The sequence below is a fragment of the Leuciscus leuciscus genome (assembly GCF_965113295.1).
Source record: "Leuciscus leuciscus genome assembly, chromosome: 18".
Taxonomy (NCBI): Eukaryota; Metazoa; Chordata; class Actinopteri; order Cypriniformes; family Leuciscidae; genus Leuciscus; species Leuciscus leuciscus.
The window spans coordinates 23,856,938-23,881,656 of record NC_138742.1 but is presented as its reverse complement, the minus strand read 5'-3'; the positions used below and the strand labels follow the sequence as shown (position 1 = coordinate 23,881,656).

At 38.4% G+C, this 24,719-nt stretch overlaps 2 protein-coding genes and 2 long non-coding RNA genes across 16 annotated transcripts in view; 1 reads left to right on the top strand and 3 right to left on the bottom strand.

Moving 5' to 3' along the window:
- Positions 1-24,719, top strand: part of LOC309480489 (uncharacterized protein) — a 516,287-nt gene that overhangs the window by 378,431 nt on the left and 113,137 nt on the right. The gene's annotated exons all lie outside the window — the stretch shown is intronic.
- LOC309480535 (uncharacterized protein) overlaps positions 1-24,719 on the bottom strand; it is a 318,834-nt gene that overhangs the window by 278,305 nt on the left and 15,810 nt on the right. The gene's annotated exons all lie outside the window — the stretch shown is intronic.
- Positions 487-13,248, bottom strand: LOC309480682. The gene is made up of 3 exons (XR_014199712.1): positions 12,798-13,248; positions 12,563-12,646; positions 487-1,397 (listed from the first exon to the last, which is right to left on the bottom strand). It is a non-coding gene; the product is annotated as an uncharacterized lncRNA (long non-coding RNA).
- LOC309480717 lies at positions 18,493-19,266 on the bottom strand. The gene is made up of 2 exons (XR_014199751.1): positions 18,767-19,266; positions 18,493-18,733 (listed from the first exon to the last, which is right to left on the bottom strand). It is a non-coding gene; the product is annotated as an uncharacterized lncRNA (long non-coding RNA).

Genomic DNA, 24,719 nt, shown 5'->3' with positions numbered 1-24,719 from the left:
AGGCATTGTTTGGAGTCTGATCACTGCCGACACAGGCTAGACACTAGAGATCTTATTTTCATACCCAAGTGATAGTGCTGAAGTGGAACAAGTGGAGAGACGTCTAGTAGAGTACAAATTTGTAGGTGTCTAGAAGTAGACGCCAGGTTAACTTAAGTCAGGTGCGTAGGGGAATTTCTACCACTATACGTATAGGCCTATATATTATTGATTTTGTATAGCCAAACAATATGTTTTATATTGTGCCTAGTTAGGACACTGTGTACACTGACATACTTGTGTCTGTAGGTCCAGGCAAAAATAGGTAAGCGGATGATGGTACTACTTGGATAGTTTGATTTGATCAGTAGAACCAGTGAGTTACTACAAATGTGTTTAACTACATTACCTGCATATATGTGTATAACAAATTACCATGCCATATACATACACAGGCATTCTTCCTCAAAATCCCTTATGGCATGAACAAAAAACGTTCTCAACACGTTATGGGTTTCCAGTTAATTTATTATGGGAAAGTTAACCAGTGTTAAAGAGCTGTTTCATAATTTGAATTCAATAACACACAGTCTGGAACTCATTATGTGGTCAGCCCACAGGCAAATGCACAAAAATAAAGGCAAAACAACACATATTTGAATATCAGTGCATTACAGAAAGTGGAAAATACTTGACACATTCTTAGACATCAATTTTCAGTAGTTGGATTGTAGTGTCTGTTTCTGTGACACTTGGTTACGCTCTCAAAGAGGTGGCGTAAACTGAGACAACTTAACATCACGCTCTTCCATGTACATTTATCCCAGAAGCTCGAACCATGCAGTTCCTGTGAGAAACGTTCACGTTCAAACTATGGTTTTCTAAAAACACTGCAGAAAAAAAGTCTTTGCTTATGTGAGAAAAAAAAAAAGAAAAAAAAAGTGGCTAATCTTTGTTTGTGACTCACAAAATAAACCATAAAAATGTGGCTAATCCATCTGTCTTGGAAGCTCATTTGTTCAACAAAAGTTCAGAACAGTCACTTGGCATCAAGTCCTTCCAGGGCTGAAAAGCATCTTTAAACTCCATCAGATGCCGTTTTAGAGTCATGATTCTCTCAGCTGCCTAATATGGACATTTCCGGCATCAAACCTGCTCTCGGCAGTTAGGTCAGCAGTGGCACTCCCCTTATGCGACGAACGAGGTTGGCCAATCGTTTGGCCAGCGGTGGACTCGGTTCATCCACCTGGAATGTGCGGGTCAGCAAGTTGTAAAAGGAGCCGTACCCCACCGCGACCACCGTGCAGGTGAGGCAGATGACGTTGTAGGGCATGCTGAAGTCAGGCGTGGGTAGATTTGCCAGCAGGGGTTCGGTGTACACTCGAACAAAGTAGCTTGATTCTTCTTTGACTGGGACACTGGAAGTCAGAGGTGAAAATGTTACGAAGAACCAAAACAAATAAGCATACCTGCAAACTTGTCGCTTTTCGGCGACAATCGCCGTTTTCTTGGTCAATAGGGTCATTTACGTGAATCGCGTAGAACCGGAGAGTTTTTTGTGGGGGGGTGGGGGGTATTGTTTCTCACAGTAAACTGCCATGCAGGCTAGAATTGCGAAACATTATTGGAGAATTCTTATAATTTACATTTCTCTGGGCCAATCGGAATCTTAGCACTTTTTCTCTTGGCCAATCGGAATCTTAGCACTTGTGTCATAATCTTGAAGCACACACACCATGACACACACAGCGTTGGGGGGGCGGTCCAAGATGGCGCTCTGATTAGTCACATTTTGAGGAGCTCCGCAAACTCAATTGTTTATTTTGGCTTGTAATGCAGTGGGAAAAGTTTTTGGACTCATAATTTGTACCAGATCACATCTAACAGGTTGTTGCGTTGGCTGTCAAAATGGGAAAATCTGAGAAAAGAAAAAGTAAGAATGGACCTCAAGCGGCTGCTAATGCTAGCAAAACTGTTAATGAGGCATTTCAAGTCCGCCAACAACTTCAGATGGACAACATGCATGACTACTTGATCCACGACATTGACTCCGCAGAATTCATGCTGTGTGAGGAAGAATTCCCCTGTCTTCCAGAAACCCCAAGTAAGCCCCCTGCCATCAAACAACGCAAGACCGAGAGTGCTGACACAACTGCCTAGGGGTGTTCGGTTCCGGTTTTTTTGGAGTCGACTCCGACTCCCGACTCCTAATTTTGGAGTCGGTGGAATCGACTCCTCGACTCCATTTACTTTGAATTAAAATAGGGTCAGGATTCAGAAGGTGCGTCTCAATATGCTTCCTCGTTTCTCGCTCGTATGTCCTACGACCCTGAAACCGATCGAGCTCCGCTCTCATGTAGGACATCTAAATTCTTTAATTCCACCGGGAGGAGGGCGAGGAACGAGGAGGCTTCCTGAGGAGTCAAGAGCGAGGATACAAATGTTTCCTATACTAAAATGTTTAACCAACTAAACCTTATAAATCCCCCTCCTTTTCACATCGCAGCTTCTTCAAATCATATTTAAGTGTGCAATATGTTAGTATTAATCATTAAACTTGTAAAAGCAGACTTGTTTTACACAGTGTATTTATCTATTTATTTTGTATATTATTTTATATAATTTTAATGTAGTGAAGCTATGAACTTTAACTTAAGCATGTTTAACTTTATTTTTTAACTTTTTTTGTTTAACATTGAAAAATATTAGTTATATTATTACCAATAATAACTGTTGTTTAATAATAGTTTTTAATGCACTTGACATTTAATAATAGAAAATGAACTTCATATAGAGTGAGTACATGCCATTTCACTAATGTTAATGTTCCATCCTCGCATCCTAAGGGGATGGAGGTAAGAGGAAAGGAAACAAGGATGCATATATAAGAATTGACAAGCACACAAAGCATTACATAGTTTTTGTTATACACTTAATTTACTCCCTTCAGTTTTCAGAAGTACAACACTAAACACTATACTCTTATTTACACAGCACTTGTCTTTTAATGTCTTATTTAGGGATAACCTACATGATTACATACATTACCTGGAAATTAGATATCAAAGCTCTTCTGTAGAAAACGTCTAATTTTGTATACAAATAAGTAAAGGTCATTATTAAAATGTTTAATATTGAAAAATTTATCAACACAGACAAGAAACAAAAATCACCTCTTATTTTTTCCTCTCATTTCTTTATCTTTTTGTTTTAATTTCCGTATCTTTACATTCATTATAATCTTTTCGTTATAATGAACTGTTGCTGTGTTGAACTTGAAAAAAACACTCGACACTGGGAGTCGATTCCTGACCTGGAGTCGATTCCGACACTAGGGCTAGTGAGAGTCGAGGAATCGACTCTTTTGGAGTCGACTCCCCATCTCTACAACTGCCATTCTCTCACAAATCGGAGAGCTTTCGAGGCTGATTAATAATCGCTCGGATGCTTTGGAAAAGATGGTAGGGGAAAACTCACGTGTGATCGCTAGTATGAAAGAAGCGATTAATGAAAATACCAGGCAGATTTCTGAAGTGAAAGATGTCATTGACTTTATGAGTGCCGAAGTAAAAGATTTGAAAGTCAAAATCGGCGCGACTGAGTCACTAGCCAAAAGAGTCGAGTTTAATTCGCATGAACAGGAGAAACGGCTTCTGCACCTTGAGGCTTACTCACGTCGGTGGAGTCTTAGAGTTCACGGGGTACCGGAAAGTGAACGAGAAGATGTCCGAAATAAGATCATCGACGTTTGCCAGCACCTTCTGCCAGACGCGAAAGACAAACTCCCGGATGCTGTGGACACCGTTCATCGCCTGGGTCGCAAACGACTGAACGACAGCAAGCCCAGAGGAATTATCGTCCAGTTTACCTCCCGTTTTCAATGCGACGCGGTCTGGCGCGCTGCTAAAGATTCAAATTTTCTTAAAAACAATAACCTGAAAATTTCCGAGGATCTGTCTCCTGCGGATAGAGAACGAAGAAACAAGCTATGGCCCGTCGTGGAAAAGGCGATAAAAGAGAACAAGCGAGCCCACTTTGTGGGTGGAAGAGCTTTTGTAGAGGGATCTGAAGTATTCCCTCCTGACTAATGGGTTTCTCGTTTATTCTGATCGTCTTTTGACGTTAATATTGCTTCCATCCTCTTGGCTGGTTCTGGCCTATCATCACAGTCTACAGTTCTTCCCAGGACACTGAAGACACTCATCTGGCGGTACTACACTCTCGGTTATGTAAGACATTTAAAATGCTGCCTTTTCACGTGGTTTAAATAGTTCTATTTTTGAAAGTGTTACAGTTTTTATTTAATTTTTTATATTGAGACGTTTTAGTAGCCTATGTTTCAGACATTGTGTTGTCTGGCTTGAATAATACAATACAGTCTCATAATGACCTAATCGATCTGGTATACTTATGTTCTCAAATTTCATTGAAAGTATTGCTTAATTGGAATTTCATACTGTATTTCAATATCTTATTCATATTTTTTGAGTTGCGGTTCTCGTCATGCTCATTTCTTGACCGGTTAAAGTTCTTTACAAGAAGTTACTTGTTTTGCTTATCTAGGTCTATTCAATTTTGTTTGTTTTTTCTTTCTTTTCAATTTCCTTTCTTTTACTTCATGTCTTTATCTGTTGTTTCTTTAAATGCTAGAGGGCTAAGAAAAGGCTGTTTTCTTATATCTCAAACAATTCAAATCAGATTTTTGTTTCCTCCAAGAATGCCACTCAACTGTAGAGGATCTTAATTTCTGGAGGTCACAATGGGGACTGGACATATGGATGTCTCATGGTACGACACATTCAGCTGGTCTATGCATCTTAAAAAATCAGTTTAAAGGGAAGGTGTTACATAATGTAAGTGATTCAGATGGTCGTTATATCTGTCTCGTTACTGAAATCTCAAATTTGACGTGTATTCTTGTTTGTGTTTATGGCTGTAACCAGCAGAAAGAAAATGAAGCCTTTATTAGTCGTTTAGAGAAACATTTGTTAATTATTAACTAAATTCCCAAATTCCATCCTTATTTTTGGTGGAGATTTTAATGTGGCTTTAGATGGCAGCATAGACAGATGGCCTCCAAAACTCCCTGACAATACCAGTTTATACTTGAAAATGTTTATGCAAAGATTCTCATTGATCGATAGTTGGAGAGTGTCACATCCCTCTCAAAAGATGTTCACATGGAGTAATAACTCTCTCTCCTCACAATCCCGAATTGACATGTGGCTTATCTCTAAAGAATTATGCAATGCCTCTACTGACATTTTGCCATCACCATTTTCTGACCACAAGAGTATCTTTATTCGTATCCATTTTTCTGCCTCTGACAATGTGCACGGATTCTCTTCTTACTGGAAACTTAACAATTCCATTCTCTCTTACAGGGAAGTAGAAGATGAAATTAACAAGATAATTCACAAAAATTGGAATAAAGCAAGAGAGGAGAATAGTTACAGCAGCAACTGGGAATTTACTAAATATGAAATTGGCAAATATCTTCGGAAATTTAGTACTGATTTGGCAAAAAAGAAAAAAACTGATGAAAATTCTGTTGTATGCAAAATCACAAATCTTTTATCTAAAAATGTGGATGATTTACTTGATTGTGAAAAAGCAGAATTGGTTGATTTACAGTGCAAATTGGACAACATATATAAACAAAGCTGAAGGGGCATTTATTAGATCGCGCAGAAAATGGATTGAAGAGGGTGGACAAAACTCAGCGTATTTTTTCAGATTGGAAAGACAGCAAGCTAAAAACAACCAAATTCAAAAACTAATGAGTAATGGTAATATAAGTGATGACCCTAAAAGTATAGCAAAGTTCTTGTCACGATCACACACACGGAAAGGTAAGATCCAAAAGCAGTGTTTTATTAAAGGGTAATCCGTACTCACAACCAGTCCAGGCAGAGGTCAATAATCCAAAAGGCAATCCAAAAACATAAAAGATAAACACAAGAAACAGGCTTGAACTAACAACGGAAGTGTGGGGACAATATATAAGGACTCCGTGACAAACACTGAAACAGACAGGGTATATATATACACAAGTGCTAACAAGGTGACGAGAAACAGCTGTAAGGCAATGAACAATCAGTGACAGACAGGATCATGGGAATTGTAGTGAGAATGCATAGACACCGTGAAAACTGAGGACCTCTAGTGTTTAACCCAGGGAACCACCAGACACTGTGACATAACCCCCCCTCTACGGAGCGGCTACCAGACGCTCCACGACAAAAAACAAAACTCGACAAAAGTCCAGGAGGGAGGTGGAACTGTGGGGGATTAGGGGGAGGGACGGAGGGCCAGGACCATGGGAGGGAATGGACACAGGGGATGACAGTTCATCGGGCGGCCTGGGCGGAGACGACCCTTCAGGCGACCAGGGCGGAACAGATAGTCCATTGGGCGGCCTGGGTGGAGACGACCCTTCAGGTGGCCAGGGTGGAGCAGGTAGTCCATCGGGCGGCCAGGGCGGAGACTTCCACTCGAGCGACCACGACGAAGACAACCCATCAGGCGGCCACGGCGAAGACTCTCCCTCGGGCGGCCAGGGCGGAGACGACCCCTCGGGCGGCCACGGCGGAGACGACCCCTCGGGCGGCCACGGCGGAGACGACCCCTCGGGCGGCCACGGCGGAGACGACCCCTCGGGCGGCCACGGCGGAGACGACCCCTCGGGCGGCCACGGCGGAGACGACCCCTCGGGCGGCCACGGCGGAGACGACCCCTCGGGCGGCCAGGGCACAGGAACAGACACCGGCTCAGGGACAGGAACAGACACCGGCTCAGGGACAGGAACAGACACCGGCTCAGGGACAGGAACAGACACCACCGGCTCAGGAACAGACACCGGCTCAGGAACAGGAACAGACACCGGTTCAGGGACAGGAACCACCGGCTCAGGTTCAGGAACAGACACCACCGGCTCAGGCTCAGGAACAGACACCACCGGCTCAGGCTCAGGAACAGACACCACCGGCTCAGGCTCAGGAACAGACACCACCGGCTCAGGCTCAGGAACAGACACCTCAGGCTCAGGAACAGACACCACTGGATCAGGTTCAGGAACAGACACCACCGGTTTAGGCTCAGGAACAGACACCACCGGCTCAGGCTCAGGAACAGACACCACCGGCTCAGGCTCAGGAACAGACACCACCGGCTCAGGCTCAGACACAGGCTCGACGGCGGCCATCTTGTCAGGGGAAACAGGCTCGGCAGGCATGACGTGAACAGGCTCGGCGGCGGCCATCTTGTCCGAAGACACAGGCTCGGCAGGCGTGACGTGAACAGGCTCGGCGGCGGCCATCTTGCCCGAAGACACAGGCTCGGCAGGCTTGACGTGAACAGGCTCGGCGGCGGCCATCTTGTCCGAAGACCCAGGCTCGGCAGACGTGACGTGAACGATCTCTGTGGCAGCCATCTTGTCTGAAGACACAGGCTCGGCAGACGTGACGTGAACAGGCTCTGGCTGGGCGGAACTCAAGTGCTTCCTCCAAGCGTGCAGGACCGCCAATGCGTAAAACCCAAAGACAGCTCTCCTGGCCGTGGCAGGACTGATGGTGGGCTGCTCCAGGACGACCTCCGGGACGACAGTGGGCTGCTCGGGCACTGCCTCCGGGATGACAGCGGACTGCTCTGGCACGGCCTCCGGGATGACATGCTTCCTCCATGCATGCAGAACTGCCAATGCGTGGAACAGGAAGACAGCTCTCTTGGTCGTGGCAGGACTGATGGTGGGCTGCTCCAGGACGACCTCCGGGACGACAGCGGGCTGCTCGGGCACTGCCTCCGGGACGACAGCGGGCTGCTCGGTCACTGCCTCCGGGACAACAGCGTGCTGCACGGGCACGACCTCTGGGATGACAGCGTGCTGCACGGGCACGACCTCTGGGATGACAGCGTGCTGCACGGGGACGGCCTCTGGGATGATAGCGGGCTGCACAGGCACGACCTCTGGGGTGAGATCAGTCTCCGGACTGGCAGACTTGTGTCTCCTACCCCCTCTCCGTCTACGACGGCGAGACGGTGGCACCGACCCGTCCCACACCAGCCCAGAGTCGAAGGGGGGCCATGGTGGAGAGTGGTGTTGGATTCCCTCTCGACCAACCACTCCTCTGCGACCTCCCCGGGTCCCACGAAAAATGACCAGACGGGTTCCCTCAAAACGCTCTCTCCTCTCCCGCTTGGTGGCTGGGGCAGAGAAGTTGGCGAACATACCGCTGGATCTTTGTGTGTGACGGAGTCCTTCTGTCACGATCACACACACGGAAAGGTAAGATCCAAAAGCAGTGTTTTATTAAAGGGTAATCCGTACTCACAACCAGTCCAGGCAGAGGTCAATAATCCAAAAGGCAATCCAAAAACATAAAAGATAAACACAAGAAACAGGCTTGAACTAACAACGGAAGTGTGGGGACAATATATAAGGACTCCGTGACAAACACTGAAACAGACAGGGTATATATATACACAAGTGCTAACAAGGTGACGAGAAACAGCTGTAAGGCAATGAACAATCAGTGACAGACAGGATCATGGGAATTGTAGTGAGAATGCATAGACACCGTGAAAACTGAGGACCTCTAGTGTTTAACCCAGGGAACCACCAGACACTGTGACAGTTCTGTGCCGAATTTTATAGTGATTTGTATACTTCTAAATTTTCCCAACAACATATGAATGATTTCTTTAATTCTTTACCTAATATAAACCAGTTGAGTGATTTAGATAAACACTTTTGTGACGCCTCTATTACACTGAAGGAGATAGAGGAAGCAATTAACTGTTTAAAAACCAACAAATCTCCCGGAACAGACGGACTCAGCTCAGAGTTTTACAAGCTATTTAATCACAGTATAGCACCATTCTTGTTAAAGGTATATGAGGAAAGTATAGAAAAAGTATTACTTCCAGCCACATTAAGTCAAGGATTAATAACTCTTATACCAAAATGAAATAAAGATCCCCTCTTAATTGACAATTGGCGTCCAATTACACTATTAAATAATGATTATAAAATAATAGCTGCAGTCCTAGCAAAAAGATTAAAATATGTTTTGAACTCTATAATTGACGAAACACAGTCAGGATTTATGCAGAAAAGACACATTTCTAATAATATACGGCTAGTGTTAGATATGTTAGACTATTCAGAATTAATTGACAATGATGGCTTCATTTTCTTTTTAGACTATTACAAAGCCTTCGACACATTGGAACACAAATTTTTATTTCAGGCTCTTCGAAAAATCGGCTTTGGTGACTTTTTTTGCAGAATGGTCCAAATGCTATACATAAACGGAAACAGCTCAGTTAAGCTAAGTAATGGTACTTCACCTAGATTCTTTTTAAAACGAGGAGTTAGGCAAGGATGTCCAGTTTCCCCTTACCTATTCCTAATTGCAACACAATTCCTTAGCGTACATATTAATGACAGTTCTTTAAAGGGTATCACAATTGGCAACACTAAAATAAAAATGAGTCAATTAGCGGACGATACAGCTTTATTCTTGAATGATTCTTCACAAATTCCAGTGGCTTTGGGTATTCTTCAGTCCTTTTCTAAAGCCTCTGGATTAAATCTAAATTTTAATAAATGTGAATTGCTACCTATTAAAAATTGCTCTCTTACCTCAATTGAGGGTATTACTGTTAAAAATAGGGTAACATATTTAGGTATACAAATTACTAAAGATGATTGTAGGTGTTCAGCAAACTTCAATCCCATTATTACCAAAACTAAAAAAAAAATGCAATTGCTGGTTACAAAGGGATCTCTCCTTAAAAGGTAGAACACTGCTCACTAAGGCAGAGGGTCTGTCTCGACTATATGCAGCTCAGTCTCTTTTTGTGGACAAGACCACTTCTAAATTAATTAATGAGGTTTTAATAAAATTCTTATGGAAAAATAAATCTCATTATATGAGAAAATCAGTCATATTAAACTCTTATAATAGTGGTGGTTTGAATTTTATTGATTTTGATTCCCTCAACAATACATTTAAAATTAATTGGCTGAATCAGTACCTAGCCAAACCATCTTCTATCTGGAATGTTTTTCCTCAACTTGTTTTTTCACAACTTGGTGGCATTCATTTTCTCTTAATGTGTAATTATGATATATCCAAACTCCCTATCAAACTCTCCAACTTTCATCGTCAGGTTCTCTTAGCATGGGCACTAATTTATAAACATAACTTTTCACCACAGAGATGTTTTATTTGGAACAATAAGAACATTTTATTCAAGAATAAGTCTCTATTTTATAATAATTGGTTCAGTAATGGTTTATTTTTGGTGGAGCAGTTGTTTAATAAGCAAGGTCTTTTGTTCAGATATTCAGAATTTCTTTCCGAACACCAAATACCAATAACCCCAAAAGAATTTGCTACAGTAATGGGTGCTATTCCCTCTGGCTTATGTATGCTTTTTAAAAACTGTAATTACTCCACCCCAGTATCTACTACATCCTTTCCTAAACCTTGTGATACTCCTGTTGGTCAAATTTGTTTTTCTCAGTCGAAAGCTAAAAACTAAAATCTTTATTTCTTAAGAATTTGATTTCTGTTCCACCTGTTATTTCCTTTTGGAATAATCTGTTTGTTAACCTTAATTGGAAAAGAATCTGGTCTTTACAGCAGAAATTCTTTCTCACAAATAAAGTGAAAGAAATCTCATTTAAGCTTATACACAGGTTCTATCCTGTTAAGAAATTTATACAAAGATTTAAGTCTGACATTGATCTAACATGCTCTTTTTGTTTGAATTCTGATGAAACCGTGTTTCATTTATTTTGGTCGTGTCACTACACTCAGAAGCTTTGGAATGATATTGATGTATTTGTCAAGTGTAAGATTTGGCCAGGCTTCTCAATACATATGAGAAACATTATATTTGGGTATTTTGACTCAGACCCCACAAATGAAAATATCTGTTTTGTTATTAATTTAATTATTTTCCTTAGCAAATTCTACATTCACAAATGCAAATTTTCAAACTGTAAACCTGTCTTCTCTGTCTTTTTAAAAGAAGTAGAAAATTATCTAAATATGATTTCAGTATCTACTAATAAGAAAGCTATAAGGACTGTTAGAATTTGCACTGCCTTTGATCTCTTCATGTGAACATCTCTATGTGATGTAATCTGGCCCTACCTCTTTTTTTTTATTTATGTTTTATTTTTTTCTATTTGCTGTTGTCTACTTTATTATTGTTTTGGTTGATATTATGTGATGTATATTTTCTCTTTTGTATGTTTCCGTTCTCAGCATTAATAAAAAAAATAAAAATAAAATAAAAAGACACACACAGCACAGCGTCAACAACAGCTGAGCTCGCCATTTGCCTGGCTACCGTGCGAGTCTAATGGAAACTCACGCATGGATTTTCCTGCATTGAACTTGTTTTAGCGCCCGCCAAAGTGAATTTTTGTCCCGCCAAAGTCTTATTTGATCGGTGAGTAATGTAGATGAACGGCTGCGTTTGTGACAGGGCGCATGTTTTAACTAAAAGAACGACCAGAGAGAGAGAGAGCCGGTCGCGCGCGCGCGCACTCTCTGTGTAAACGACTTCACCGTCTCCAAACTAGGCGCTGTGTTGCTCTCTCTCCCTCGCACATATTAATCAAAATAAATCGACACGGTGGTAAAAGGTCGGAAGACCAAAGTTTCATGTGGAGCATTCGGAGATTTTTTTCCCTGAATTATACTGCTGGGTGTGAATTGTGCTAAATAAGTTTCCTTATCTTCTCTGAAAAGCGTTCCGGACATTCAGCTGACATAAAACAACACTTTAATTAAACGATATAAAACTATACAGTGATGAAATGTTTTCTATGTTGACAACTTGACACAAATCTTGGATGTCCATGTCCTAACTGCTGGGATAATCACAACGCGCACGACACGTCCAATTCGCGAACTAATAATGACTCATTTGAACCGATTCATTTTAATGAATCGTTAAAACAACTGATCTTTCCAACAGTGAACTCAGGAGACGTCTGAATCGGTGTATAACTAATCAGTAACACTTTACAATAAGGTTCTATTTATTACATACATTATATAAAAAGTACAGTTTGCTAACTCAAGCTTAAACTTTAAAATAAATAAAACCACCTTTTTTAAAAAGCATTTTAAACATTTTTCCACACAGTGCTATCAAGAATCGATAAGAGAATCGTTAAAGAATTGGATCGATAATCAGAATCGTCAGTGGCATTATTATTGATAAAATCTTATCAAATCCCATCCCTATGTGAAGACAGTAAAATTATAATCAAACATTAAAGAACATACATGTTTTTTTATATATTTTTTTTAAGAGTAAAAAGATGCTAACATGAGGTCTTATTGTGTCACTGTCAGTCTTGTTACATCAGTGCAAAACTAGGGTATGCAGATTAATTATTATTATTATACATCATTCATCAGCATGCATTGATTAATGGCATGTATAAAAAAAAAAGTTAGTCTGCACCCCCCCCGTCACCTTTTTTAGTCTGAGGAGTTTGCAGGTCTGAATAAGGCACACTTATTTACTATTAACACCAAGGCCAGTTTATACTTACAAACTGCTAAACAACGGTTGGTCTTGTGTGAAGTTGGTGTTCATTGCAACCATACTTGGCACAAGGGCGCTGACCACAGAGGACCTGCTATAACATTTATGGCACATCAGTCAGATATAGGGAGTGGCAGACAAGATGAGTAACAAACTCGAACAACAATAATGACATTTTAGCATATATTTGAATTACAAAAATAAATGTATCTGTCAAAACACTTGATAAGCAAGAGTCTTACCCAACGTAGAAGCCGTGGTTGGGATCAGGGGTGTACTCAGTCCATTTGAGCAGGGCCCTTTCAAACTGTAACAACTGAGACAAGTCAGACACGAATATTTGTTATAGTTTAACAACTGATATTTAGAACTCACTCGGGGAATCTGTGTCCCAGCCCCCAAAACAGGGCAAGAAGATCTCAGTTACGCTGGTTGCCATGGCTGCGATCAGATAGGATGGTTTTTATGACTCTTAGGAATGCTAACAAGTAACTAACTCTGCCACAGATATCAGAACAAACTCTCCTGCGTTCATTTAATCGTAGACAAACGGATCTATAAATGAACATGCATCCCAGAAACTGTGTGAATGATGTACTGGCTTGTGTACCATTATGTATATACTTTGATATATATTGTGATTATACAACCAAAACGGGACTCTCACTTAATTCTCGCTGAGAAGGAGAGATAAACCCTATTAACCTATGTATTCTATGTATAACCCCTTGAGAAATGTGTAGACATGTATCTAATCTTCCCACCTCATGATTTTCAGACTTTGTTGCATACTATGGTTTACTAAAATCAGATGTGTGGCATATTTGGTCTCGTATTACGATTCGTCTAGGGTTAATCGTAACAAAAGAATAAAATAAATAAACATGTCTCCCACGCCCAGTCGTCAGACCCAAAGAACTCAAGTGACTTCAAAAATCAAGAAAAACGATAAACGTTTTATTAAGACAAAAAAAAATTGGAACAATTTGAAAGTTGGATGTATTCAAATAAAGTAACAAAAAAATAATAGGTGTTATAGTCTTCAGGAAGACCCAAGGCCCAAAATAACAAACAAAACAGATAATAAATAAAATAAGTATTTTATTATATAACTTCCCTCAAAGTATCCAAAATCAAAATTACAACAAATTACCCTCCATACTCTAACAAAACAGAACGAACAGGATTTCAAAAGAAAAGGGCAGGTCAACCCTACAAAGAACACCACTAAAAACAAAAACAAAAAAAAGTAATTAACATATAAGCTGCTACAACAATGGTCTGACGGCTGGAGAGGAGCCAGGAGAAGTGCGACCGGCCCGGAATCGCAACAACTCGTCCTCTGGAAACGGAAGCACGGTCTTAAACCCACGTAAAGGGGTGGAGCCAGCTCACAGCTAATCATCGTAATCCTAAAACAAAGCAGCAAAATAAGCACACACACAAAAAATAACAATAACAAAATAAATACAAATACAAACAATATACAAACTCAAAACATTATACGAAATTACATAATTCCGTAACATCTCTATAAACTCCAATCTGCGTCGCCAATTTGTTCATTTACATTACATTTAGCTAACTTTGTGACGCATTAGAATTATAAGAATCTTGAAGATTCTTCTCTTAAACACCCAATGAAAGTACACATTGCAAATGAGCATGCTTGAAAACATGGGGTAGGAAGAATCAGGAATTGGTTATGAACCACAGTCCTAGTGTTCTAGATTGGCTGTGCACTTGGTTTTGCCCTTTTACTCTTATCACAAATCAAGGCCCCTTCTGTGGATGGAGAAGAGCTAAGGACACACGTTAAAAATCTACAGTGTAAGCAAGATCCCAAAATGCATGCCCATAAAAAATAAATAAAATAAAAATCCATTTAGTCAAGGGTTTTGAATATGAAACAACAAACACTTGATAAAAATAGAAACTTAGGCCTCGTCTAAAAGCTTAGGCAGCTGGGAGAGGGAATTTGATACAAAGAGTATTGCAATATTTTGCATAGGGACATCGTATCGGGCACCACACTTTTTAGGGCCTGAATTCATGCTCATTATTGCAAGTGTTGTGCATAATATTACCATAAACTCCAAACTTATGATACAAATATTATATAATCTGTTTGTGAAAACAAAGCTGTTTCACAAGCTGTTTGTGAAAAGAAATAAACTAACATCATGAGCAAATCAGTGCTGTTGAATCTTTCTCTCTTTTATTTCTCTTGGACATGCGTAGTGAGCTGTGTGTAAAGGAAGCGATAAAACAAATCTTTTGTTCATGATTAGAATCAAAGAAACTGTCTATAATGCCATATCTACACTGCCTGTGTGCTCGTTTATAATACAACACTATTGACAAGAAAGGTGGCAGCAGCAGTAAAATGTGCTGCTGCCACCTTTGTAGATAGGGGTGTAGATAGGGGTGGTGGTAGCGCAATGGATAAGACACATGCCTTTGGTGTGAGAGACCCGGGTTCGAATCCACTGTGAGACACCAATGTGTCCCTGAGCAAGACACTTAACCCCTAGTTGCTCCAGAGGCGTGCGACCTCTGACATATATAGCAATTGTAAGTCGCTTTGTATAAAAGCGTCAGCTAAATGAATAAATGTAAAATGTAAATGTAAATGTAAAATGTGTCTCATGCTAAGAGAGGGTGAGGAAGGATTCTTAAAAAAGCCTGCATCATTACCAGAGGTGGAAGTAACGAATTACAACTACTCACGTTACTGTAATTAAGTCGTTTTTTTGGGTACTTGTACTTTTTTGAGTATATTTTTAAATCTGTAATTTTACTTGTACTCAAGTACATATTAAGCTATCTACTTCGCTACTTGTAAAATCACATTTCGTTACTGAGTACAATTTGAATTGATATTCAAATCTTTGAATGGCATTTCGGTAGCCAATAAAAATATTCGATCGTAAACGGACCAATAAAACCCCTGATATTTGGATTGAATGAAAGCCGCCGCAGTCGCAGCAGGTTTTGAAGAGCTGATCATGAAGGAGGCGAGGAGCTCAGAGTGATTAATGGCTGGACTGAAAGTTTGGAACAACAAACTACATAGTAGTACTGTCAAAATATCTATATTTTGATACATATCAATACTGAAATATCTGTCAATACTCATTTTGGCCTATACACCAATACGATACCAGCTGCGTGTTCTCATTCTCTCATCTCAACGACAGCGAGTTTGACACACCCGCCTCCCCTCAGCGCGGGATTGCAGGTAGGCCTATTACGCATAATTTTATTAATACCTGCAAGTTTCTATGGCATATTTTAATGGCAAATGTCACGAACAATATTATAACGCGAGGGCACATTCATGTAATCGCAGAAAACTGGACGCGAGCTCTCAAATGTAGGCTACGAATGAACTGGACTCGGATATTGAGTGTGCGCTCTCGGACTGTGTGTCATATCATGTGTAATCGCGAATCTCTCCAAGTGGTTCTCACTGCAGACTCAAATGACGTCCAGCTCCAATCTCTCCATGCTCTTGAATTAAACGCTGTCAAAAGTTATGAAAAATCTAGTCTTTTTGCAAATTAAATTCAGTTTGAATTGAAATCAAGCTTCCTCGTGCTGTGTGTGAGCTATTGCAACAGTTCACGTTACCCTATTGTAAAGACAAATACACTGAGTGAGTAAATATTAGATTATTGTAATGGTTATTGATCAATGTTTAAATATGTAAACAAAAGCCTGAATTAAAATCTCTCCTTATAAAGTGGACGTGTCTCTTCAGAAGACTTGAATTAAACTTTTCCATTCAAATAGATTACTGTTACAATGAGTGTTGTGCTTTTCAATGCTTGAAAATAATGATTGCCTTGACAAAATGGATGGACAAAAATGTAGATATTAAAATATTTAGTATGTAGTAGTTTTCCCGATGGTATTAAAAATTATAGGCTAGGCCTACTGAATATTGACATATTTCAAGGTGTCATATTGAAGTTAGAAATTCCAGTATCCACTAATTAATGTCCTTCGACAATAAGGTAAAAATGTGTTAAAAGTAGCTATTTTCTACATAAATTTATGATTTGGTTGTATATTTTTATTGGTAATGCATTAACTATCGCCAGCTAAAAAGTAATTAGTAACTAGTACTCCGAGTAGGTTTTGAGAAGAGTAATTTGTACTTTTACTTAATTACTTTTTTGACACCAGTACTTTTACTTGTAATTGAGTATTATTTCAGCAATGTAACGGTACTTGTACTTGAGTACAAATTTTCAGTACTCTTTCCACCTCTGATCATTACTTGATTCATTACTGTTACATACAGTGGGTTATACCAGAAAATCAAACTTGCAAACTGTGTAGGCTGTTACAACAAAAATAACACCACGGAACCATATAGCATCCAAGTTGTATGCTTTTACATGGTTAATGGCAACCATGTATCTTCCTAAAACAACAATTAAAATATGATTCAGCACTATATATTAGGCATCTTTAACTACTGTACTATGTACTTTCATAAAAAAAAATAAAAAAAAATAAAAAAAATTGTTAGTTACAATGTACTTACTGTGTTCATGTTGTATTGCAAAACAATTTTGCTCCTATTGCGGTGGGATGAAAGGTTAAGGACAGGTTTTGTGGTATGGGTTTAAGGGTGCGTTGAGGTGTAAGGGAAGATTCAACAGTTAATTAGATCTAATTACATAAATTAAGTACAGCTGTAGTTACATACATGTTTTTATATTATACTTAGTATTAAAATGTATTCTGGCATAATTTAATTTAGTTCAGTTGAAATATTTGAATGCTATTGACAAAAGCTGTTTACAAATATATATTCTTAAGTTATTGTAAAAATAATAATAAAAATGTAAAAAAGGAGGTTAAAAATATTTTGACACTAATATTCTCTCTCTCTCTCTCTCTCTCTCTCTCTCTCTCTGTATCTCTGTATCTCTCTCTGTATCTCTATCTCTATCTCTCTCTCTCTCTCTCTCTCTCTCTCTCTCTCTCTCTCTCTCTCCCTCTCTCTCTCTCTCATATAGTGTTGGAACCGGGATCTCCTCCGAAGGACTGAGTACATTTGTGTTGTACTCACACGCACACAGACCAGGGAACTGATGTTCTGATGTTGTCAGTCAAGTTCTGAACAGGAACCAATCTTTGGAGAAGTTAATTTATTTGCAAAGGTGGACAAAAACATTGTGTTGGCTTTTTAAAGATTATTTTAATGATGATTTTTACTCCTATAGAAAAAGATGGAGGAGTAGACAGTCAGACATTGATAATAATAATAAATGTTTCTTGAGCATCAAAGAGACTTCTTTCAAAAACATTAAGTCACTTAAATACTTCTTTTGGCCACCAGTGCACATGAATCCAAAATTTTTTTGTAAATAAGTGAAATTAATTTGAAGGTGGGGTTATGTGTCATGTATTGTGAAAAGAACTGTGTTTTGCACATTTCCTTTTTGACTGCTTAAAAATGTATTTTTATTCTGCAGTTTTATGAATGTAATGGTTGATATTTCATTATAATACTTGAATAAGCTAAACAACCAATAACTCTACATTCATTTTGTCAAATGCTAACGTTTTGTTTATGATTTTATGTGTTTTTAACAATGGAAGGACAGCACATAATGTGTTAATTTAACACGTTTACACATCTTTGTGCTAACCTTTCTGACATATTTACTTTGTTAAAATCATTAACACAATGAATGAGTCAAAATTAACAGAAAAAACGTTGTCCCTAAACTCACCCATTAATGTGTAAATATTTCACACATCATTTCCAGCATTGGTAGACTGTTTATTTTGTGATATATATGAAATGTTTTAAATAAAAAAATGGTATTTTGTAATAACTTTGTCTAATTGGTTTGTATGTCAGTAGTATTTATGTAGGATAAAAATAAAATTAATTATATCAATGATTCTTGAGAGTCGGGACAAAACATGTCCCACATAGAAAAGTCTAATTTATAGCAAAAATTAAGAAATTCATCATGATTGACATACTTACAAAGTTAAATCTAAAGGAATTGTATATACCTATCTGATTTTTAGAGTAACCCTTTTTATCTTTTTGGGGAAAATTTGTTTAAATGTATGGTCTGTGGTTAGAAGGTCCATGTTATTGCACTTGTCCTCAGCAAGAGGTCACAATATTAACCATCCCAAAAAACTTTAAAAAAGCTCTACAATTGTGAAAACATACATATCAAATAAAAAATAAGGGGTATATAAAAAACAATGCATGAAGTGAACATCAAACAATATTTTCCATAAAAATCTGCCTATTAAAGTTGTGTCCTCAGTTTCTGTCAACTCCGTCAGATTTTTTCATAAAGCTCTTTAAATCAGGAAATAGCATGGTCAGCTATATCCCTGAGGACCCCTTTTCATCTCCCTGCCTGTGGTGAATGCAGCACTACCACACATGCTCTGGTGCGTTTTACATTTTTTTATATTTTAGACAAACAATGTCAATATTCCTATGGTCACAGCTGCACCATGCCAATACCATCTTTCTGTTAAGATACTTTTTTTAAACCATAGTGGATTGAATTTAAGCATTTTAGTGAGGTTATTGGGACAGCTAGCAACTGAGGAAAAACTACCTAGCTGCAGTGTACAATACATGTTTTGGCGGGAAAATACGCCAACTCCGTCAGCCGTCAACTCCATCAGGTTCTATGTCTGACGGAGTTGACCTGTAAGCTGACGGAGTTGACAAATCCACCAATAACCTCTTAATGTGCGAATATTATTTGTGAATATAGTGAAGGGTTAAACTGTTATTTCAGGGTTTTATTTACACATAAATGCACATACAGTACATAGCATGCATTACATTATTTAACCATACACATCTGACTTGTAGAGAATGGGCAGGCAGTGGTCTGCTTATTGTTGTGTAACGTGTAACTTTGCCAGCACCTTAATATATATATATATATATGTAGAGACAGAGATAGAGAAATGAGAAGCCAGTGTAGGGCTGGGCGGTATGGGGAAAAAAAATTATCACGGTAATTTTTTTTTATATCAGTCGATATCGATAATTATCACGATAAATGTCAAATCTTTATTTTTTTCAAGTTTAAAGGCAGATTTTTGCTCCTAAGTGAAAGTTGTAGAAAACAGAGCGTTAATTGTGGTTTTAAACTACTCTTTATTGTCAGAACATATCATGACAAACAGGTGAACATTTCACAAATCGGAGGTAAAACATTCAAACATTTTTTGTCAACACCGTCAGTTTTTCGTCAACACCGTCAGATCTTCGTCAACAGCGTTGGATGTATGAATGTTTTTGTAATTTTTTTGGGAAAAACAAATTTTCTTCCTTCAGTTTATGTTGTTTTTGTAATAAAGGACCATCTGATCTACATCCTGTTATGTTTTATTTATTTAAGGAATTTGTTTTTACAATATTGAAATTAAAATCAAAGTTTAAAAATGCAAATATTTAGAAACCTGAGTTTTCAGAATAGTGTGACATCACAACTTAAGTTTATATATTGTAATTTTTTTACATATCAGAGTAACTAAACACTATTACAATATACTTCAGAACTTTAGATTCTTGTTGGATTTGAAGACTTAAAATTGTATACTTTTTAGTGTGTCTGACGGAGTTGACACAAATCCAGTTCTGAAGGGAAAAATGTTTATTTGTTAAAAATGTGTTTTTATTTAGAACCTGTTACTTTACATGGTTAAATAGCTAAGACCTTTCTCTGCAGAAACATATAACTCTAATTGATATAGTGTGTATTTAAAAAAAAGTTTTTTAAAACGTGTTTTGTCCCGACTCTCAAGAATCAGTGATATATCAAAATTATGAAATCTAATTTATATTTAGTACAAATAAAAAAAATTACAGTAGTGTACTGATTAGCTTTGTTTGTACAGTAATGCACTGTATTACACAATTACAGTTACTGTAAAAAGTCTAACAGTGTATAGAAAACACATTTTCTTTCGTTTTGAATTGTTCTGTTTAAAAGTACATATTTCAAGCTTTCTATATATGTCTCAGGTCTGTGAGGCAAGTAGGCTATTTCATTTATGGTTCATTTATGAGACAAGCTCCAGGTTCACTCGCTGTGGCCTCGTGATTAAATATTTTCTACTATATTTACTTCTTATTTATAAAATCCAGGCAATTGGTTGATGAAACATTGATTAAAATTAAGATACAATCAATACAAAACGAAATTCAATTTAAAGACAGGCTTTGTACTTTCTGTTTGAGGTCTCTGTGAAAGTTTTAAAGCAGTCTTTTAGTGCCGCTTTCAGAGCGCTCACGTCCGTAACGGAGAACTGTCCCGTCCGTAACATTTTTTGTTTGTTTTGTGTGTGTGTGAAATAGATTTCTAAATAAATGCGACTTATAGTCCAGTGCGACTTATATATGTTTTTTTCCTCTTCATGATGCATTTTTTAACTGATCGTTTTTTGACTCGTAGATATTCAAATATATTCGAATACATTGCTTGATATTTGATACCCGTTCGAATTAGATTTTTCTCAAAAGTGACAGCTAGTATCAGGCAGAATGTAGTTATATGGCCGTAATAGGAATTGCAAAGAACAGCAGTCGTCTTGCCAAACAGTCCAGTTTGGCTCAGTCCATATATTTGGCGACATAGTAGAAATTAAGCTAACGTCCTTCGGGCTATGCACGTACACTTCCAGGCCAGGTCAGTAGCCTATACAGTATCGATCGGCTACAGCTTGCTTTTACTCTAAAGTCTTGATGTATTATCACCCTAGTAAAAAAAACAGCTTATGTGGAGGTGGAAAAATATCTTCCTGGACCTTGAGTGATAAGAAGAGTTTTGTTTCACCATTGAATGGATGAAAAGCACTCTAACAATTAAAATATCCACTGTAGCTGCAGCCCAACTTTATTCTAGCCTACATGTAGCAAGTGTTCAGCGTGTGTTGACGTGAACCATGGACATAATTGAAAGTTTATGCACTGGGATTTTGTTGGGATTCACTTAATATATCAGAGATTGCTGAGGGGTGTTTATAAATATCTGGGAAATTTCTGGATGTTTCTTAATGACAGAGGTTAAGTACAGAGCAGCCTACTCAATCGTTGAACTAGGCTGGAGGCGTAAATTCAACAGCACAGTTTTTCAGCACTTGTCAATCTCACCATTTAACCCAATGAGCATGTTATACAAAACTCTCAGACATTGACATTGCCTATTCATTGCCTTTTCATCCTTATTCAATAGTGTGAATTTAGGACACACTTGTTTCCTTTATAAAAAAATTATTTTTATATACATTTTTTTTTTTTTTTTTTTTAAATCTGATGACATATTTTGACCACAGGTAAAGGTGCCCAATATCAGTCATTTCTGAAAATAAATTACAAAAAAAAAAAAAAAAAAAAAGTGTTTTGGAAAATAGCTCGTTATTTGATTATCATAAAAACAGACTGTTCTCTGCTTATGTCATCCGTATGAAATGTGTATTTCTCTCAGGCATTTCTCTCACTACTGCGAAGATCGCGAGTCAGCAACGTCAACTTCATCTTCAACTTCACACATCAAATACACATGAATGATTATCGGCCTGTTCACATCGGCCCTATTTTGACATCGGAACGATACCGATGTGTAAAAAAATGACCATATCGGCCGATATATCGTGCACCACTATATGTGAGTAATGACTGGTGTAAACCGCTACACAGACACAATCTGCTGCTCCGATGTTTAAGTTTTGTTTGAAATTGAGACCATTGTATTTAATGGTGGGCAGATCGAGGCTTCGTGGAACACTGAAACGGTAAACTCAAATGTGCTGTATTGTGTCGAGACTTCGAAACAATCCGACACCCGTCTCCACGGGGGACCCCTAGTGGTCAGAACAGTGTAAATGCAACAAAAACCCGGGCCAAACATGCATAAAAACACCTCTTAAAAATCTATTGCATTATATTTATTTTTTATTGAAAGTAAAATCTTTCAAATGCAATTATCTAAACATCTAATAAGGTTATCAAGTGTCCATATGTTCTTTTAACAATTCAGGGTCAGGGTTTGTTTTGTTTTTTCTATTAATGGCTCAGCTAAACAGGCCAATAAGAGACTATTAGCTACCATTATTCATTTTAATGATACTAATGTCTAATTAAAACGTCTATTGGAATCTACCGACTCCAATGGAGTTTGGTAGCGTTGTTGTTTGTGCGGCCTATGTCCCACCTAGTGGAAGTGCAGCGAGAGCAGCAGAGTGTATCGTGCACTGTGTTCATCAAGCTTTTATCACTTTCCAGCTATATTTATTACTGGACAAATAGAAACGGGTGGATGTAAATCCTTTTATTATAAAATGGTACGTACTTTCTTTTTAACAGACAGAACCCAGTAGGTGGTAAAAGGTTAAAAAGATGATATCTGATTCTCATTATATCAGTACAGGATTCCCTCAAGTGTGTGTGTACACAATGGTTGTGTGAGCAAAAATATGAACAATTGCAATGTGAATTTTAGTGCTGATACTGCTATTTTTAGCTTGTATAAAGATCAAGATGTCTCGTCTTGCCACTCTGAAATGAATCATTTTGTAGAGTGTTGTGATACCCACCACATAATTGTGAATTTAAAGAGGTCATGAACTGGCTTTTTAAACTTTTTTAATTTTTTTAAAATTGTATTTTTAATTTTTTTTATATTGTTGTATGATGTGCCGCATTGAAGACTTGGAAGTAAACGCCCACTGCTATGATTGGATAACAGTTTTGCATATGAGTTTCATGTAATGTGTGAATCGGTGGGCGGGGTTATAGGTGGTAGGAGGTCCATAAGAGCAGGCCCGACCCTCTTGCAGTCTTGAGGAGAGCTATTTCCTACTTCTGTGGATTCTATTGTTGACATGTTTTAACATTTGATGGTCTGTGTTGGAACAAATTTGTTTTAAACATTTTTTTATGAACTATATTTGTTGTCTAGAATCAAGTATTGTGATCTGTGGAGGGCTCCGACTGCCTTAAGAGGTGGTGTAGTCAGCTTATATTTCTTACACTTACGAGAAATTGTCACAACAGCTGCTCGAGCGCTGAGAAAATGGCAGATAGTGTACAACTCGCTGAGGACGGAAACTATGGTAAAACAGGACTGTCAATCAGCAGCAGTGGGCGGGGCCTGAGCAGTATTATGTCAAAAAGGAGTGGGTGGACACGCATTTATGTCCAAAACACAATATAAATGTGGATTTTGCATAATAGATGCCCTTTAAGTTAACCTGGTGTCTCCTAGACACCTACAATTTTGTACTCTACTAGACGTCTCTCCACAGGTCTCTGGAGTTCCACTTCAGCACCATCACTTAGGAATAAATAAGATCTCTAGTGCTCCACTTCAGCACTATCACTTGAGAATAGAAGTAAGATCTCTAGTGTCTAACCTGACTGACAGACAGACTCCAAATGATGCCTTTGAATATGCTTTAATCACAGCCGGGAGGACCTCATATCAATGACAGAGAATCCCACCGGCAAAAAGAATACAACAATTAATATAGGACAGGTACATGACAAAGGTAACATGACTCATTACATAATTTTTCTCTAATATGATTAACACTGCATGTACGATCAGAGGTGTTTAGCAGCATTTCTGTCCGGCAGGGCACTGACCATCATGGGAACAGTATTCGGCACACACTGGATTCCCTTCAATTAGGCACCTAGACTGTATACGGATAGAGATTCAGATTTAGTCTGGCCATTTAGTGGGATTAAGCATCAGATGTACAGCAAAAAACACTCAGGACATGAATAGCTGGTTTTACTTACAGAGTGAATTGCATTGAGTATTATTTATCATCTTTATTAATTTTGTAAAGCCACACTATGCACAGCGTTGGGTAAGTTACTTTAAAAAAGTAATTAGTTATAGTTACTTCTCACAAAAAGTAACTGCGTTAGTAACTGAATTACATCATTACAAAAGTAACTAATTACCAGGGAAAGTAACTATTGCATTACATAAAAAAAAAAAAAAATTTTTTTAAAAATTTAAACATAAGAAATTTCTTGGATACCCCAATATGAAATGTTAAATGAATGAAATGGAAACTAAATAGAACATCTTATTATTATAAAACATTGTACACTAATCTACACTATTTTAATGTTGCTC